Here is a 20,255-nt window from a genome sequence, read left to right on the forward strand (position 1 = left end):
CCCGGGTTTTTGGCCACCACTGCAAATAACAGGGTCTTAAACACTAAACTGAGAAGCAACCAGTCATCCCAAATCATTTTTGGTAATTTGCAGGCTATAAATCATACTCAATATTATAGATACTCTAGGTTTATACTCAATTATAAACTTTGGCAAACATTCTAAAGATAGCAAATATATTAGTCAGCCTTAGCTAGGTCATGCTTCAGTAGCAAAATGGCAGTGGCTTACAACAAAATTAATTTATTTCTTATTTGTATTACTTGTCCACTGTAGGTCAGCTAAGGCTCTGCTCCAAATATTTTTTCCATTATGGGATTCACCCTGGGATACAATGGATACTTTACTTGGCAGAAAAAAAATGAGAGAGAGGAGAAAGAAAGGAAGGAAGAGAAGAAAAAGGAAGAAAAGAAATTGAAAGGAAGGAAGGAGGGAAGAAAGGAAGAAAGACAGAGAGAGAGAGAAAGGATGGCAGAACCTCGTGACAGTTGACAAAGCTTCTGCTTATAGACAGCATAAGTCATTTCTTCTCCCATCCTGTTCATTGAAGCAGGTCACATGGTCAGAGTGGGTTAGAGAAGTAGCCTTCCTCAGGGTGGGCAATGCCAGTCATGAGGTTTGTCTCCTTTTGCCCAAGTATTCTCATATTCTGATCCTTTCCACAGCATGTGTGTCACACATACAGTCCATATTTTGCTTATACTCAGGCATATATTTGATTATTTTTCATGGTGAATTTGTGAGGACCTAGAGGACAGATATGGAGACTTACCTCCAGGGTTTCATTCTTGATATCGCTTCCCTCCCTCTCACCAGTTCCTCACAAATTTCAGTTGAACCTACCTCCTAAAGATTTCTCACCTCAGCCTACTTCTGTTTCCATCACTACTATCACTAATAGAGATATAAACTTTTGGATCAGACACAATCAACATATCTCACCCATACTAGTTGAAAGTAGCTACAAGTGAAAAAATAACACATACCAGCTTAAGCACAAAGGGGGATTTTATTGGCTTGGGTTGATGAGAAACTCATAAAACTTCAGGTATGGCTTGTCTTACACACTCAAGTGATGTCATGAGAACCCAACCCCTCCTTTATTTTCCTCCTCCTCCTCCTTCTTCTCCTCTCTCTCTCTCTCTCTGTCTCTCTTTTTCTCCCCTCCTGTTCTTCTTTATGCTGTTTTCATTCTTAAGTAAGCTCTGGATTTTAGACTTGTAACTTCAAGCCAACAAAAAACAGCCATGTGTCTTCGGTTCAATTCTATGCAGGTCCCAGAATTGACGTCAGTTTGAAAATCTTGGGTAACCAGCCCATTGCTACTCAATCAGTAGAGCTAGAGGGTTCAGTGCTCTGACAGGCTAACCCTTGGTCCCACCTGGAGCCAGAAGCAGGACCTCCTGAACTCCCTACACAGAGTGCTGACTCCTTTTCTCTATAATTCCTGGAAAAACCAAAATCCCTGAAGAGCTTCAATATTAACTGATTTCAAAGCATTCCCCGTAACTTGCATAAATAGTCAAACAGATTTGAGAGTTTGGCATTTTTACAATATTTACTAAAGCTGCCATCTGTAACAATTTTTCTGCTCTTATTTTACAAATCCAACTTGTGTTCATTACAAACAATAGTCAGTAAGATAATGGGGAAGATTAACTTAACATTCACCAACTAAAACCAAAGAAATACTATGCATGAAGCAACTTTTTATTGAAACATAACGTAACCTACTTATTTAGGTCAGACTCAAAATATTTCCTACTCAGATGCAAACCAAATGCTCAAAGTCCATTTCCACACCATAATATCACTGCATACTGATTTGGGTGGTGGTTTTAATCAGGGAAATCTGTGCTGTGAATTACTGGTAAGTTTTAAGTAAAACAATAGTTTACAATTTAAATATAATTTCAACCTAGGCAGACAGCAATAAATATTTTGTATGTCCATTTTATAAGTCAAATGATCACAGTCCCTTCAGCATGTACCTTTCCTTGTTGCTTGAGGTAATACCAGCTGCTATAACAAACAGGTCCCAGATTCAAATAGTTTAAAACAATAAAGGTATTATTTTTCATTCTGATGATTCTCCAAGGTGGTATTCCAGGTTCTCTCCATGCACTGATTTAGTTATCCAGTCTTCTCGCATCTCAACCCATGACTCTATCCACACAGGAGGACAAATTTTCTCAACTTCAGCTAATTCTTTGGGGGGAGAGGTCTTTCCTATGCACCATGACATGCTTAGCAGCCTCCCTGTTCTCTACTTATTAGACACTAGTAGCTCTTTCATCCAAGTTAGAAAACCAAAAATACCCTCAGACTTTGCCAAATGTCTTCTGGAGGGAGTGCAAAATCACGTGCCGGTTGAGAATTACTCATTTAATATCAAGTCTGGCATGCATTGTGTTACTATTTTTAAGGAATTCCAATGTGTGAGAAAGATTGAGAACCCTCCTCATTACCTCCATCCAGGGAAGAGTATGTTGAAAGCGCAGCCCTTTCTAAAAGCCTTTGTTAGAATGACTGCACGTCACTTTTACTCTGCCCGTTACATGAAGAAGCAGTCCAGGCAGGCCCTCTACCCCACACAGGGGACATGAGTGCTGGAAAAGTCCCACTTATATGAGCAACTACTCTATACGGAGAGAATAAATTTTGGTGGATAGAAGCATCCCTGCTTCCATCCCTCAATCTTTCCCATTTTGATACAGGATCCCACTCCTCCCATGAATGGTACTGGTGACATAAGCTGAGCTAATAAGGATTCTTCCTCTAGATGTTGTCTGTCACAGAGCTGGCAGGGGACTCACTCCCTTTACCCTTATGAGCTGGAGCTGCTGGTTGCTACTACTACTACTAATTACAGCTTTCCACCTGCCAGGCACTGCTCTAAGTGTTTTACGTATACGTACTCATTTAATCCTGGTAACAATCTAAGAGGGAGATGTTATTAATTGTGTCTATTTTATAGCCTTTGGGATGATCAAGCTGATGAACTCTTCACCATCAGACAGCACTGGTTCTCCACAGGGAAAGCTCACCTGTAACAGATGAGAGTGAAGCTGACAATGGAGGGTGGCACAGCCAAAGAGCAGGGGGAGAGCCCAGAGGCCCTAAGGCCAACTGTGCACCTGCCTTGGCATGGTGTGCTTATTCCATCCAACACATTCCTCTTTCTCCCTAAAGGCAGTTTGAATGACCTGTTACTATAATTTCCAAGGCATGTGCTAGCATTAACCCACACAGGTGGGTTCCTGTTCTGGAAGTTAAGTATTCTAGAGTCATACTCACTCTGGAACAAAGGCAGGATGTGGAACTCTTCTCCCTATAGTGGGTGGAATTTGGGAGCTCAATACTAGTCAACACCAATGCCCAGCATCTGATCTGGGCTCCAGCCTGGACACTGTTCTGCCTGGAAGCTGAGGCCAAATCTACATTTTGTAGTCAGTTCTGTAATTTTGAGGATATAAAACTATTTTTGATATCTAGATCCTTTCTTTATTATAACTTCTTCTCTGTTGCGACTTCCCACCGCCCTCCTCAGCACAAGTGTAAACTCAGCCTTCAGTTCCTGTGGCTTCAATTCTGTTATCAATCGCTTACTTGAAGCAAATGCATTGATCCTTCCTGGATTCCTCTTTTTGACTATGATAGACATCCTGATGCCAGAAACTTGCTTAGATTCCTTGTCATGCCTTATTAGCATCCACAAAACTTGTAATTTTCTGTCTTACTGCACTACTTTGCAGAGCTGGGTGTCATGTCCAGGCATCCCTCCAGTCTAGTGACCACTTCTATTTCTAGACCCTCTATTTTTAGACCTTCCATTGGCCCCACCCAATGGAAACCACCTCCCTGTGACTAACCACTGGTGATGGACCCTGATCATCAACAATTTCATCCAACAAATATTCATTGTATAACTACTGTTATACTAAGAGCTAGGAATACCAAGATGAGTAAGACACGCCTCAGGGTGACAAGACATATCTTACTCTTTGCTACATACACTCAACAATTGTCATAAGGACTGACTAAGTTCCTGTCCCTGGTGAGGGTTGGTGATTACAACCATGAGCAAGATACATACAGCTCCTGTCTTCATGAAACTTACAGGAGAGAGATTATAAACAAGTAAACAAGTAAATAGGGAAACCTGAAGCTCAGTGAAGGAGAATAAAGGGCATGTTTGTATATACAATCAAAGAAAGAGATTTACTTGGATAAAGTAATCAAATTTATGAGACCTTAAAATGTTTCCCCATGTTGTACCTAACCTTCCATTCCAGCAAATAAGAGCTTTCATGTGGCAGCTAGTTTTGGACTAAGTGCCACTCTCAGTGTGTTTCATTTAGCCAGAAAAAAAATGTTTTAAAGCAGTTAAGGTAGGAATAATTGTCCAGTTTGCCCCAGTCCCCACCACTTCCCATTGCCTCCACTTGGCCTGGACCATACATTTATGTTACCTGCTCTGTTGAGCCTTACCAGCATTTTGAGTTTGTATCCCTGGATTCATCCTTCGAATACTTAAGGTAATAAAATTAAATCTTCCTCTACTCACTCTTCCCATCACAACTTGATTGATTTACAGGTTTATTTGTCTATCAGTTCTCCTTTTCTAAATGTTAAGCTGGGAATACAGCTAAAAATCATGTCTGTGTTAGTGCAAGTTCATGTTCTTGAGTGTGTATTAAAGATAGCATGTGGCTGGCTGCTTGCAAGGTAGAATTTAAGTTTGCAGCTCTTCAAGTACAGCTCTGACCATGATAATGACCTCGGTCAGTTACTCAGGAATCCTAATGGAGCACTTAAACCTGAAGGTGCAGAGGTGGCTGCTCAAAAATACCCCTCACCTTGGAAACACTCATACACAAAACATAGAACCGATATCACACTGAAAGACCAAGAACACGAAAATGTAGCTGGAAGCATTTACCAGGCATGAAGTGGTGGCAGTCTATTCAGAGAGCAGCTAAGCAGCTACAAGACATTCTATACATGCTAGAGATGCTGCTAGGCATTGGCCTTTGACAATGAGCATGGCCATCAAAATGGAATGCTCAGGATAATTACAGCGGAGCCCTCACTTTATGAAGTCCTCCAATTACAAATCAGGTAAATAGGGAGGAGTGGTTCCCTGACAATGTGGTTTCTTCCAGGGTCACAAAAGGGCAGACTATGTATTTATTCACAAAGCAAAGTCCCAGGTTTCTTCTAGCATGTATGTTTGTACTGGATATATCCGGGGCCTTATTCCAGAAGCATTTGCTAACAGCCCATAATGGTCCATAAAATATAATCAGATGATGTAAAATAAGGCTATTTTTTCGTTTCAGAGAGACTTGCCAGGTGAGAATGTCAGTTTTCTAGTTAGCCAATATTTATAGCTTGTGAGGCCTCCCTTCTTTCCTAGTATTCCTGCAGAACAATTTTGATTACTTTTAAGAGGTGGTGTGGGGTTGGTGGAGTGGCTCAAGTGGTCAAGCACCTGCTTAGTAAGTGTGAGGTCCTGAGTTCAAACCCCAGTACCATAAGAAAAAGAAGTGGTTTTGGCATTAAATTGTACAATCTCCATTAAGCACTTAGCAAATTGATAATAAGAATAGCTATTTTTGTAAATACATAAAAATCCTTACAAATTAGATAGATGCTAATATCATAACATCAAATAGTAGTGTTGGAAGCCATAGCTAAATGAAGATCAGAAATAGTCAGCCCAGAAGCTGACATATCAAATAGTAAGCATCTTCAGAGGGATGATGTGCTGGTGTTTTATTGTTCTTAATATGGAATTGCCTTTTATTATTTTTATTACCAGATAGAACAATAAAGCCATTTCCACTTAGGGAAGAAACTTTAATGAAGTCTAGGTGTTTCTGAATTTCAAATCAAGGGTAAAGCTGTATTCACATTCCACATGTTGGATTCCCATTCAGCTCTCAGTAAACCAGCCCAACTCCCTAAGTGCACTTATAATTATAGATCAAAATTTACACATCTAGGGTGACAGAGCTCAAAGAGGCAGAAGGAAAGAAAAGGTGTTGATGACCACAGCAGGCAGGTTCACACCTAGCAAAGCCACTTGGGTCCTACACTCCCTTACATTACTCTGCAAGCAAAGCACTTTCCAGACCACCCAGACTTCCACAAAGAAATCAACACACAGGGTAAGACAAGCATTCCCACACAGGTCAGTCATGGTGCTCAGTTTCCTGCCCTTTTCTCAAACTTAAGGATATTCTGACATTTCCGCTTTGCCTAACTTCAAAGCAGATTGCATGAGAGATTCATCTTCATTTGTGTAGCTGGCCAATAACTCTGGCCTTTTTTTTTCCCCTTCAGACCCACAGAGTCTTTATTTACATGTGTGGCCATTTATAAATACAATACTTACTAAACTCATAAAGATATCTTAGTACATAAAGATTTATAAGTACATGAGTTCTTGGATTTAAGACTTATTTGGGATATTTCCAGAGTTTGACCAGATCAACTGCCACAGTCATGTGTTCCTTTAAATTTCATCTAATACAGTGTTTGTGATAGATCTTCCCAGAATTTATAGAACCATCACTACAGATGCTATTATTTTTGAACTTCATTCCCTACCCCCCACCAGGCATATCTTTTTTTGAACCAGGTAGAAGAAAAAACTTAAAAATTAAACCAAATCTTTTTTAAACTTAAAAAGAATTTAAAATAAAAAAATTTAAATGTTCAGGTTGCCTTTGTTTTGTGTTTTGTTTTTGTGGTACTGGGGCTTGAATTCAGGGCCTTCACCATGAGCCACTCTGCCAGCCCTTTTTGTGATGGGTATTTTTGAGATAGGGTCTCATAAACTATTTGCCTGGGCTGGCTCTAAACCACGATCCTCCTGATCTCTGCCTCCTGCGTAGCTAGGATTATAGACGTGAGCCAGCGCCTGGCCAGGTTGCCTTGGTTTAAAATGTTCTAGACATCTGAGGTCATCATGCACAATGCATCCAGCCCCTGCCTTCATGATGCTTAGCTTACAGGGGAAGTCGAAGGAAGAATACAGCCCTTGTCACACAATCATGGACAAAAGACTCAGGGCACAAGTGGTGGCCATGAAAACTGAATCAGTCTTAGAGCTGAACAGAATCTAAGCTTCCTCCCATCTATCCTTCCTTCCTTCCCCTTTTCCTTTCTCAAAGACCAGACCTACACTGTGATCTCTCTGCCTCTTTCTTGTTCCTCCCACCCCTGCTGGGATGGTTAATCTTGGTTGCCAATTTGATAACTGGATTGGATTATGAGCTGTCTAAAACACATTTCTGGGTGTGGCTGTGAGGTATTTTTAGAGACAAATGATGTGGGTAAACTAACTTGGCAGGGGATGGTGTGGGGGTGGGATTGTAAATCCACCCTGAACTTGAGTGTCATGATCCAGTAAGCTGGGGTCCCAGATAGAACCAAAGGAGAAGCTCACATGCCTTCCTGCACTCCATCCTTCAAAAAACACAAGTGTGGTTCTTGCTGCCATTGCCGTGGACAGCACACTCCAGATTCATCAGCTTTTGAAAGCAGACTCTCATCAGTGACTACAGGGAGCTTCCAGACCTTCAGCCTCAGACAGAGGCTGCATCATTGGTCTCTCTAGTTCTGAGGCCTCCAGTTATTGGACTGAACAGCTGTTACTGGTTTTCCTAGCTCTCCAGCCTACAGATGACCATTGTGGGACTATCCTGTCTCTGAACTCTGAAAAAAAATGTGTATATATATATATATATATTCTTTCCTCTAGAGAACCCTGATTAATATACTTGTTCTTCCTCTTTCTCCTAATAAATCTCTTATACACTGGATCTCCTTTTCGAGTCTGTTCTTACACCATATGGCATATAAGAGAGAAGCAAAACCTAGTCTGAGGGGTCAGGGAAGGCTTCTTGGAGGAGCCTGAGAGCTATGAGTCCATGTAGAAAGCAATGAAGAACATTTCAGATACAAAAATTGGCATGTGCAAAGACCCTCTGTTAAAGGAAAGAATGCGGCCAGTTCGAGAGAAAAGAAGAGAGAAAGAAGAAAACTTACTTTGCCTACAACATAAAATAAGAAAGAAACTGCAGAGGTAGGCAAGGACAAAAAAAAAAGTACTTGACAAGACTCAACATTCCTTCATTACAAAAATGTATGAATAGAAGGGAAGTATCTCAACATAACTAATGTTATATATGAAAAGCCAACAGCTAGTATCATACTTAATGGTAAAAGAAAAAGCATTTCTTCTAACATCAGGAACAAAACAAGGATGTCAGCTCTTGCTGCTTCTCTTCAACATGGTATTGGAAGTTGTGGCCAAAACAACTGGGCAAGAAAAAGAAATAAAAGGCCCTTCTGAGCTACTGGTAAGGTTGTAAAATGATGCCACTACTATGGAAAACAGTATGGCAGTTCCACAAGAAACTAACTGGGTATATAACCACGATCATTGACAGAGACATTACCACATCCATATTCTTAGCAGCACTGTTCTCAATGGATAAGAGGTAGAAATGACTCAAATGTCCATAAACAGATAAATGAAAAGTCATAAGATGGGTATACATACAATATATGAAAAGGGAAAAATGCTGTCATGGGCTACAAAATGGATGATTCGGAGGACATTATTTTAAATGAAATAAGACAGACACAAAAGCTACACATTTTAGGATTCTACTTTGTATGAGGTATCTAAAGTAGTCAAATTTATAGACACAGAAAGTAGAATTGTAGTTGCCAAGGGCTATGGGATAGGGTGCTGGTGTTTAATGGATATAGGCTTTCGGTTTTGCAGGATGACAAGGAGATTGGTTGCACAAAAATATAAATATACTTAATGCTATGAACTGTACTCAGAAGTGGTCAAGATGGTAACTTCAATGTTATATGCTCTTCACTATAAAAAGGGGGTATCATGGTAAATCTTGATTGTCAGCTTGATTGGATAGAGAGATCTAAGAGATTAGTTAAGCGTTTTTCTGGGTGTGCCTGAGAAGGAATTTTCAGAGGTAATTAAATCATGAAAGCGCTGATTTAATCAATGGTATAATCTATTGATGGATTCAAACTTTGAATAAACTATTGGGAGGTGAGGGCATCATGGGAGGTGGGACTTGGCTAGAGGAAGTAGGTCACTGAGGACATGACTCTGGCCCCTTCCTGTCGTTGCTCTGATTCCTCGTTTCCATGAGTTGAACAGCTCTGTTCCATCACGCCCTCCCCACTACAATGAAACAAAACCTCTGAAACCATAAACGAAAATAATTTTTCCTCCTTTAAATTATTTATGCCAGGTTTTTGTCACAGTGACCAGAAAAGCTAACTAACAGCGGGAGGAAATAAACATCCTAGCATCGCCAGGTTATTGACACTGATCTTACTCAACTACTTCTTGACCAATTTTTTCCAGATATCCCCAGTCTTATTTGCACTAGTGTGTGTGTGTGTGTGTGTGTGTAAAATTGAAAGTTTAAAAAACTTCACTTTAAAAACAGGTTAAAATAATAAATGAATATAAGGGGATAACGCAGCACAATGAAACTTCATTCATTCCTTATTTATTTTTTGTGTGTGTACTCCAAGTGAGATATGGTGCCAGGCACTGGGATTCAGCAGGGGACATGACTCATTTCCCCACTGAGTTTACAATCTATTCTGGACACAATGACAATTCAGTCTGATAAGTGCAATACAGGGGCTCTAGACTCAAATGACAGGATCTCTCCTCCCAGGTGTGGGAGAGGGGAATGGTCAGGAAATACTTCCTGGAAGTGCTGTCTACTATGACATAGGGTAAAATGGGTGTTTGCCAAGTGAAGGCAGGTATGGGCATTCTAGGCAAAGAGTTAGAAGCAAGAAAGTGCAGGTGCCAAATGGAGACCCTGCAATGCTTCCAGATGGCTAGAGTTCAGAGGGAGATGGAGCGTGTTGGGAAAGGTTTCTGCAGAGAGACCCATTGTTATGGGCTTTCAGGATGCTAGGGAGTTTGTACCAACTCTTAGGAGCAATGGAAAGGGTTCACCCAAGGAAGGTGCTGCTGACATCATCATCAAAATTTATCCTCACTACATTCCAGCCAGGTAACTGCTTGCAAATAAGCATGTGTACATAGCTTGACCAAAACCACACAGCAGTTCAAATGACAAAGCTAGGATTTGAATCCTAGTTTCCCCGATCCCGAAGTTCAAAGCCTTAATGAATTCCAGGACAAGAGTCAGGCTTAGTGGCTCTGGAGTCAGGCAGCTAGAGGTGAATCCTGACTCCATCTCTTAGTTGTGAGACCTTGGCAGGTTACTCTCTGAAATTCTTTTTTTTTTTTTAGTAAGATAAGTACAATCCAAGGAAATCCAGGAAGCTGTGGGACTTCAATTTTTCAACTTCATTTATAAAACTGGGCATTATAATAATAGGTAACAGATAATAATAACCACCCTAAAATTATTAACCATATTAATTATTATTAGACTCCTTCTTAAGTATCATCCCCAAGAGAAACTACTAGAATGGAGGGGAAAAGCAATGGTTGTTTATGGTTCTATAAAAACAGTGCTTTGATAAAGAGTTGGGGATTGCAGGCCTGTAATCTAGCTACTCACAAGGCAGAGATCAGGAGAATTGCGGTTTGAAGCCAGCCCGGGCAAATCGTCCTGTGAGATCCTGTCTTGAAAAAAAATCAATTACAAAAAAGGGTTGGTGGAGTGGTTCAAGGTGTAGGCCCTGAGTTCAAACCCCAGTACTGCAAAACAAAATAAAAAAAAAAACCAAGTTGGGCGTCTTGGTCCCATCACTAACTTGCTAACCAGTCATCTGATGAATTAGTATAATCTCTCACAAGTGAGGTTACCAGTACCTGAGCAACTAAAACCACAGAGCCCGTAAGCATCCAGAGGTGTAATGAAGTCGGGCATGGCAGTGCATGCCTGAAATCCCAGCACTGGGGATCCTGAGGCACGAGGACTGTGAGTTCAAGGGCAAAACTGGACTACACAGTGAGACCCTGTCTCAATAAACAAACAAACCAAAATAGGATTATAATGAATATCAAAGTGCTGTAAAAGTATAGATGCCCCTGTAATTATGAAAATGTCAGTCATTTGACATATTTTATGTAATGTCTACTATTACACTTGGTGCTTTGCTAAAGCCATGAAGACCCTCAACTGCAGGTGAGATATTATGTACTTATTCTGGTTTGCACTTTTCTTGGAACTGGCACAACTTTTACCAGATCTTCCAATGGATTTATGACCCCCAAAAGACCAACAACTACTCTGCCAGACACTAGGAATAAAAAAAGTGTCCCTGTTATGGTATGAGTTTTGGATAGGCAGAGCACAGAGTACGAGTACCTTTTTATCATATCAAGGCTTATTGTTACTGATGTTGACCCTGATCGCCTGGTTGAAGTAGTGCTGCCAGATTGCTCCACTATAAAATTACTCTCCTCCATCTCCATACTGTACTCTGTGGAAGGCAGGAAGCCACTGTGCACAGCCAGGACTTCTGAAGGACTGAGAAGTCAGGCTCCACTTTCCTGAGAAAGCAACATCTATTACAAATATTTTGAAATTTTTGCATGAGAGATCTGTGTATTCTCCCCTATTCATTTGCTTACCCAGTCTTTTCTTGTTTTTAATCAGCATGTGCTCTTGGATATTTTCTATTTTGGCTATAACCCTGTACTACTTAATTTTTTTTTGCTTAAATTGTTGCAGCTTTAGCTATTGGGATTTTCCACTTGGCTCCTGTGTCTTTGACATACTATTGTTATGGTCATATTTAATTTTCAAACTCAAAAAACATAATTACCATACAAATGTATAGAGAAGAGGGATCAAATTATTTATTTAATAAACACAAGAAACAATGTGTACATATTTTAAGTGGAAAACATGCTGAAATAACATGGTTAAGTTATACTCAAAACTGGGTAATGTTGCTCCGTGCACTAAAACCACCCACTTCTCCCACAACTCTGAGGTTATCTTACAAATGAATCATCTGTATCTTTATGGTGAGCACAATAATGACCCCTAAACATGTCCACATCCTAATCCCTGTCGATACGTTACCTCACAGAGAAAAGGGGGCGTTGTGAGATGGGGAATTACCATGGATTATTCAGCTGGTCCCATGTAATACTAAAGGTCCTACTAAGACAAAGAAAAAGGCAAGTGGTTCAGAATCATACAGGGATCCTTGATTTTGAAGGAAGACAACACAGCCTGGAGCCAAGGACTCTAGTCTGCTTCTAGAAGTTGGAAAACACAAGGCACAGATTTTCCCCTAGAACCTTTAGATGGAATGTAACTCTGATTTTAGCCTAGGGAAACCCATTTGGGACTGCTGACCTCCAGAATATAAAATCATAAATCTGTGTTCTCTTAAGCCATGATATATGTGGTCAATTTGTTACAGCAGCAATAGGAAAATGAACACAATCTCTATCAGACAAGACTCATTTGGAGCTTATTAGTTTTCTACCAGTTAGCATTTCACTTTATAAAATCTGGGCTCTAGGCAAGAGTTGGTCTTGAGTCTTACAGAGTTACCCTGCTCCCAGGAGCTAGATGACCCATGGATGGAGCAGTGATGGAAGGACAGACTGTAATCTTTTAGCTGCATCTTTTAGCTGTTAAAAATAACTTTCTTAACACCCATTTGTTTTGGCCATATTTATCTGGAAAATATTCACATACTTCTATATCTCCTCTCAAAATCTATTGACTAACCAACTCTGTATAAGCTGAAATCATTCCCAAGGCTAGATTCACACGTGTGTATTTCTCACTTTTCCAGTAACATGTGGTGTGCAAATATACTCCCTTCATTCCACTCTCCTCTGTGGTGCCTTATCCAGCTAAGGTCCTACTCATTTGTTCAGCCCAGAACCCTTGCAAAAAAAGACCACAGTCATGCAAATATTTTTGTAATGATCATCATGAAGGTTAATAGGGGAAAATAAGTAGCATTAGGATCACAGATGTAATCTGAATCCTTCCAACGGAGAAGAAAACTGTCTACCCATCAAGTATCCTCCTAAGCTAAGGCCTGCCTACAACCTATCCACATAAGTTGCCTCCCTCATCCATCCAGCTCCACTCCAGCTGTCCAAGTTTAAGAATCCCAGTGGCCTAAGGCAATGATTTGGTTCTTTAATGTACCAGCATCAATTGAGGGTGATAAAATGCAGACTTCTGGTCCTGGTTCTGTAGTTAAGGAGAGGAGCTGAGAATCTGCATTTCTAACCTGTGTGGGGGAGATCAGGATGTTGCTGGGACAGAACCATTCTGGAATTTGAGCTCTGGACTTCCCTACTCTTAAGCAAAAAAAAAAAAAAAAAAAAAAAAGAAGTGGCCCTTTGCAAGTGACGATTTGAGATGAAGAAAATGTTTCATTATATGTACATTAGGCCTAAATAAAATCGAAATAAGACTTTTTAAAAATAATGGAATGGTGGGTTCCTATCCATTTGATAAATATGATCAATCATTTATTGGGTCCCCTCTTGGTGACAAGCACTCTGGCAAGCTCTGGGAGTCTAAAGCTGGATGGTGGATCCTGAGAAGTACACTGCTCTCTACACAGTACATAGTCAATGGTGAACATAGCAAAGTCAAAGCCTGATAGGAGCTGGCACTGGAAATGGCAATATGTGATTTCCACTCTTCTTTTTCTTAAAGATCAGTCCACAGTCCTCGCAGAGACACCTGGTGTCACCTACTCTCCCACCCCCTAGATCACAGCTGGTTTGGGGCCGTCCATGTTAAACCAACCCACAGTGTTTAGAAAGAAGATTTTGAAGACCTTAGTGAGCTGTAGGGAGCTGGGGAGTTTAGGACTGAGGAATCCTGGGAAAGCAAAAGAAGGCAAGCTATGGAGACAGCAAGGAAATAAGAGACCAAGCTTTACGGACCTAGGGCAGCATAGGATAAGGTTGGTTCCTCTAAGGTCTGGATGGATTGTACTGAGAAAGTCTCCTAGAGCTGTGATTACACACACTCACACACACACACACACACACACACACACACACACAAACACCACATGTGCATCGTGCTCTGTGCTGATGCCAGACTCCAACCATAGAGCCTGGCTGATTAAGTATGGGGCACAGTGCAGAGCTAGGTACACCTAAAAGGCAGCCAGAAGTCCTGATAGAAGCAGTCTATACATTATTTTCTGAGAAGCACTCAAACCTCTTCCAGTGGGTATGTGGTGCTCAGAATCAAAAAGCTCTAATTGAGACCACCTATCCCTAAGTCCAGGCAAGCCATCAGGCAAAGTGATACATGTGTCTTCACAAATGAGAGAAAAGAGCCAAGCAGAGTGAGGGTGTGTGTATGGTTGGGAAAGGCAGAAGCACAAACTGTGCAAAAGACCTTGGTCAAGAGAGAATTGGCATACCTTGGGAATCAGCACTTGCAGTCCTGTCTGGATCCAATATGTAAGTGTCTCTGACTGTAGCTTAATGGAGTTGCTGCTGGTTCTGTAGGAAGGCCCACTTCCTCTCCCTGTGAAGCTACTCCTCTCCTGAAGAATGAGCACATCTAAGGGTTCTACCACCTCGCAGTGGTGGCACATTGGGACCACAGCACCATGCTGGGACCAACTCTTTAACGCATAGCGACATGTGATCTTGAGGGACATTCTACAGCAGCAGCCAAAACACCAACAAGCTCCCCGAAGCATGAAGGGTGACAGAGGGTGACCTTGCAGGCTTTCATGACTTTGTTTTCTAAATGATGGGTTCTGATTCTAGAAATACCAGGGAAACCAGCCAAAGAGGAAAAGGAAAATCCAGGCAAGGCAAATAGAAGATGGTGGCCTATGGTCCCCTGTGCGTCAGGGCTGTTCTACCCCCACACACAGCAGATGCATACCCACTCCTGGGGTCTGAGGGACACTTTTTGACTCCCAGCTTTGAGGAGACCATCATTTGGCTTGGTGATTCAGTGAGCCTCTTGGCAGCCTCTTTATATTAGTCTCTCTGGATCCAGAAGTCCTGCCTTCTCAACTCAGCCTATAGCTCTCTTTTCTTAAATGGCTTTCTCTGGCATGGTTTTGCTATTTTAAAACACTGTCATCACTTGCCTGAAGAATTATGAGAGCTTCCTAGCTAACCTGTTGCTTTTATTCAACATGTCCCCACCTTGTGAACAACCCACGTTTTTGACCTTTTCTTAAAGGTGTGAATCAGATCCTGGCACTTCTCTGCTTCCAATACTCCACTGACATCCCACTTACTTGAAATAAAATATGCACACTCAACCATGGTCTCCAAGGCCACCCTTGGCTTCAACTGCCCTTGCCTCTTTGTGACTGAAGGTGGAGAGGAGCTTAGGGCACCATTCAGGCTGTACACTATTTGTACAGCCATTTCCAGCAGAAAGTAGGGTCTCTTTATGTTCTACTTTGCTGTCTTGGTCCCATGACTCTGAATTCAAAGCCACAAAATAGTTGTTAAAGCTCCAACTATCATATCTATGTTCTAGGCAGCAGAAGAAGGAAGATGGAAAGGCCTCTCATCAGAGTCAGCTCCCAACTAAAACTCTTTGTGGAAGTCCTGCTGACACCTCACTGGCCAAAACTTGGCCACAAAGACAAGTTTAAATAGTATAAGAGGATGTGAAATGTAGCTTTTTACCAAAGCATACTGCCATCTCAAATAAAATGAAAGCATACAACCATCTCCATTCCTCAAACAGTCACAAACACTGAAGACATGGCTTCCCAGGTTAGCCAGGAAAAGTGCTGACAATGAAGATAGTCTACCCTCCCCCTGACCACTTGATTCCCTACCACATGTGCCACCTTCGTAACTCTCCCCAGGGTGTGCCTCTGGGAGGGATTAAGAGGCACTTCCCCAAGAAGACTGTCTACTGAGTCATCAGACATGACCTTTGCCTCAACTAAATTGGACTGTTTCCTTTACCTGAAGGTGAGTAAACACCGATGGTCATTGTGAGTGAATGTCTGCAGGACCACGGTTCCTGACACTGCTTATTTACCATTGGTGACCCAACCCTTCCAGGATTTAGCAAAACTAATTCTAGACATCAGGGCCAGCAGATAGAAGGTTATACTAATGCTACTGATTTCATCAGCAATAACTCAGCATGATCAATAATTAATAAGGATACAAATAACATCAGCAACCAACTCTCATTGACTGTTGACTCTGTGCCAAGCACTGTGTGGGGCTTTTACCCCAACAGTCAGTTAAGAAGGCCCAGTTGGGAGTATTAAATGTGGTAATAGAGTTAGTCATTCACAATCTCCCAGTTAGTAACTGGCAGAGCCAGAATTAAACTCAGATCTTCTTGACCCCCAACCCAACGATCATTTAACAACTGAGGCTAGGTCTGGTGTTGCCTTACATCAGTGAGAACATAGGTTCTCAGTTTTGTCAGAGATCAGTAAGAATGATTTAGATTAGTTCTGTTTCAAGTCCAAGTGGTTTAGTTCCATTTGACATGAAGTTAGAAGACCAACAGCCCTTCCATCTTGGTGCTCTGCCATCTCTGGATTATTGCCTTCATCCTTGCGGTTGAATATACCTCACCACCACTTCCTTGTTCTAGTTCCATGGAAGGAGGAAAGAACAAGTGAAAGGTCCATAATGGGAAAGCTCAGAGATTGCAGACGACATCACTTGTTCTCACATTCCTTTTGGCAGAGTTTGGTGACAGGGCCACAGCAAACACAGGAAAGCTGGGAAATATAGGCTCTACCTCAGGAGCCACAGGTCCAGATAAAATCTAAAGGATGGGTGTTGCTCCTCAAAGGAGGAGTCGAATGGAATTGGGGAACAAAAATTCTCTGCCATACTCCCAGCCAGCTTAGTGTGAAGAGAGGAACAATCCAGTCTCCTTGGTTCAGAAGGAGAGGCAAGCATGGCCTTACCAAGGCCACACGTAATGGAGAACTCCAATGATGGAGAGGGGGAGACCCAAGACTGCTCAGGAATGACGAACAAGAAGCCACAGAGCTGGAAAGAAAGAGAGCTGTTACCCTGTTATAAAAAACAAAAGTTCTTGCTAATTCTACCACTCATGCTACATTTACCCTTCCAGCTCTTGGCCAAGGAGGGAGGCTCAGAGTTTTATTTTCAAACTCTCCTTCCTTGGAGTTCTCAGGGTGGGTAGGTTTGGATTGTGAAACAAGGGGAAAAAGTGTCTGCATCTGTGCATAAACACCCACTTTGGCTCCTCTTTCTGGACCCAGACCCAAGATGGTAGGTGTCTTCATAGTCCTCAGATAGACGGAGTCACTGTTGAAAAGTACCACAAGAAACAAGTGGAGGCCTGGGCAGGCCTTTACCAGAAGTTCATGATCAAACCAGGAAGAGTGGCCTCAGTTAGGCCTCTATTTCGGTCCCTGGAAACAATTCTGAGTTTAGCAAGGGTTCCCAAAGGCCCAGGCTAAGCCCTCAAAAGTCTTCCCACTGTTAATTATTTGTGTAATCATAGGAGACCTTGTGCAAATGGTGGCCAAAGACTGCCACTTTCCACATCGCCTCTAATTCTTATAACCATCACAGTAGGTGTGTTGATGTGCCTCTCACACTCCCTCTCCTCACCATTGCAGGGCACGCTGGCTGCTTTCAGCTGCCAGCACTTGCTGTTCCCTGCAGAGGACTCTCCTATGCTGCCAAAGTCTTATTTTGCCAAGCATAGGATACAAGGTAGGCACTTAGGAACTAATGATCCACTTCCCAGAAGTCTCCTTCCATAAATGACTCACCAGATTTGATGTATAATTACCCCAGATCCCCCCTCAGATGGGAAAATCCCAAGGCACATGCTCAATGCTGGTACCCAGAGTTACCCACCCAGATCAATCTGTAGTAAGTAGCATTCTTTTTGGAGAGCTACCTTCTATTCCTTATCTCATTTCTCACTTTGCTGGGGTGTTTCTTGCACTTCCCAAATACACAACTTATCATGACTCTCATGATCTGCTTTTGGACAAACTCCAGTGAGAAAGCACTGTGAAAAAAGCTATAAAATCCACCCCCCAATGAGAGGGTGGGGTGAGAAACAGGCTGGCTGGCTGACCCCATGAAAAACACAGTGGCTCTGGAGTGATGGAAGGATGTAGAGTCAGGGAGAGAGGTTCTAGTGCAGGCAGCCCAGAGGGTTGGGAAGCTCCAGGGCTTGGCAGATCCCAGACAGGTTCACTTGCCTTGTGTCCTCAGGCCAGCCTCTGTCCTCTGAACCTTGGTTTCCTCAACTATACAATAAGGGAGTTAAAGCAGATTAGCAGAAGCGTATTGGTTACTCACAGGCTGAATTCCACCTGTATACACGCTTGACTGGTCCCTACACTGTTTTTAAACTATTTGAATGAATTAGGAGTCCAGCAAAAGGTTCTGGGTTTTAAGTTTCTTTAAAAAATTATCAAACTCAAGCAATACTGGCTGTATGATAATAACAGTGTGTGTGTGTGTGTGTCTGTGTATCTGTGTGTCTGTGTGTCTGTGTGCATATACACAATGCATACACATGTTGCTTCTTTCTAGATTCCTAACTGCAAAAATATTAACAGAATGCTGTTGATTTTCCTTTGTGTCTGTCTGTGCCTCTGCATTGCTGCTGGACAGACTTGGCCTGGCTTCAGGAAACAGCAGTGTTCCTTGAGAGTGGATATGGAGACATTGGGTACCTCTTTCTTTCAGGGTCCATATTCTTTCACCAAGAACTTGCAGGCACTTGGCAGGTTTGTATTCCACTGTGGAAGGGTCTGCGCATCCCTTCAAAGGTGAACGGAAAAGGGCTCCTCACCTGTGTGCATAGGTAAAATAAATGTACATTCATTGTACCCTGGGTTACCTGTCATCATCCTTCTACTGCAGATTCATCTATTTTTAGTGACAATGTGTCTTAATCAGAGATGAGCTTGTGAAAGTTGTTACCCTCAAATTAGAACTGTGTGTCACAGCTGAGTGGAGAAGAGCAACAGCCATGCCTAGGACTGAAGGTGTAAATAGCTCAGGGTGTAAATGACACCTGAATGTGGGACTCTGAAAATCAGGAACCACACGTGTTGTGTGCAGAGCACAATGTGAAAGGAAAGTTATTTGTGTTTGAGCTCAAGAATTCTCACTAAAACCTGTAATCACCTTGTGCTGGTCAGCAAGCATTCTGGAGCCTCAATTTCCTCATTGTGAAGTGGAGACGGGAAAGAAGGAAGCTAACTCTTGTTGAGCACCTGTTACATTCTAGGGGCAGTGCTAGGAGCACTGGAGGGATTGTTTCACTTACTGCTTTGCAGTCCTGCAAGGTGGGTATAATTGGCTCTGCTTTGTGGCAAAGAAAATTAGGCTCCAAAAAGTCTGGTAATTTTCTTAGCACCACTGAGAAAATCATCACTCTGCTTCAGTCAGAGCAAAGGAAGTTTTTCTTTTTTCCTGTCAAAACATCACAATGCTTATTCACTTATTTTGTGGTGCTGGGGATGTAATCCAGGCCCTCATGCATGCTAAGCAAGCACTCTATCTGAGCTACACGCCAGCCCTACAATACTTTGTCACGCTAGAGACTGAATTCATTGCCATGCTTAAGTTCACACAAAGTTAGCACTTGTATTATACTGGGCAACCTACTAAGGGCTTTACCAACACAGGTATACCTTGGACACACTAGTTTTCTTGTAGACCACTGCAATCAAGTCATTATCACAGCACATAACAGTTATATTGCTGGGCATGGTGTGTCATGCCTGTAATCCTAGCCCTCAGGAGGCTGAGGCAGAGGATCATGAGTTCAAGGTCAGTATGGGCTACCTAGTGAGACACTGTTTCCAAACAAAATTAAGCATGCAATAACATGATGCCTGAAAAGAAACATATGCATCTCATTTCACAAATACTTTATTGCTATACCATGCCAACAATCACATGAGCATTTAAAAAGTCACAGTTATTTTGCTGGTGGAGGGTCTGGCCTCAATGTGGATGGCTGCTGACTGCTGAGGACGGCGGTTGCTGAAGCCTCTGGTGGTTGTGAGAATTTCTTAAAAGCATCAATGAAGTTTGATGCATCTGTGGACTCTTCCTTTCAGGAAGCTTTCCCTGTAGCATACAATACTGTGTACCCATGGTAGACCTTCTTCTAAAATTGAGTCAGTCACCTCAAATCCTGCCGCTGTTTTATCAACTCAATTTAGGTAATATTTTAAGTCTTCTGCTGTCATTTCAATATACACAATATTTTCATCAGGAATATCTCCATCTCAAGAAACCA

The 20,255-nt window shown here is 41.9% G+C and overlaps 1 protein-coding gene across 1 annotated transcript in view; it reads right to left on the minus strand.

Annotated features, from left to right (window-relative positions):
- The window catches only part of Frmd4b (FERM domain containing 4B), a 310,928-nt gene that overhangs the window by 277,028 nt on the left and 13,645 nt on the right, over nt 1-20,255 (minus strand). The gene's annotated exons all lie outside the window — the stretch shown is intronic.

This window comes from Castor canadensis, chromosome 10 (assembly GCF_047511655.1).
Source record: "Castor canadensis chromosome 10, mCasCan1.hap1v2, whole genome shotgun sequence".
Taxonomy (NCBI): domain Eukaryota; kingdom Metazoa; phylum Chordata; class Mammalia; order Rodentia; family Castoridae; genus Castor; species Castor canadensis.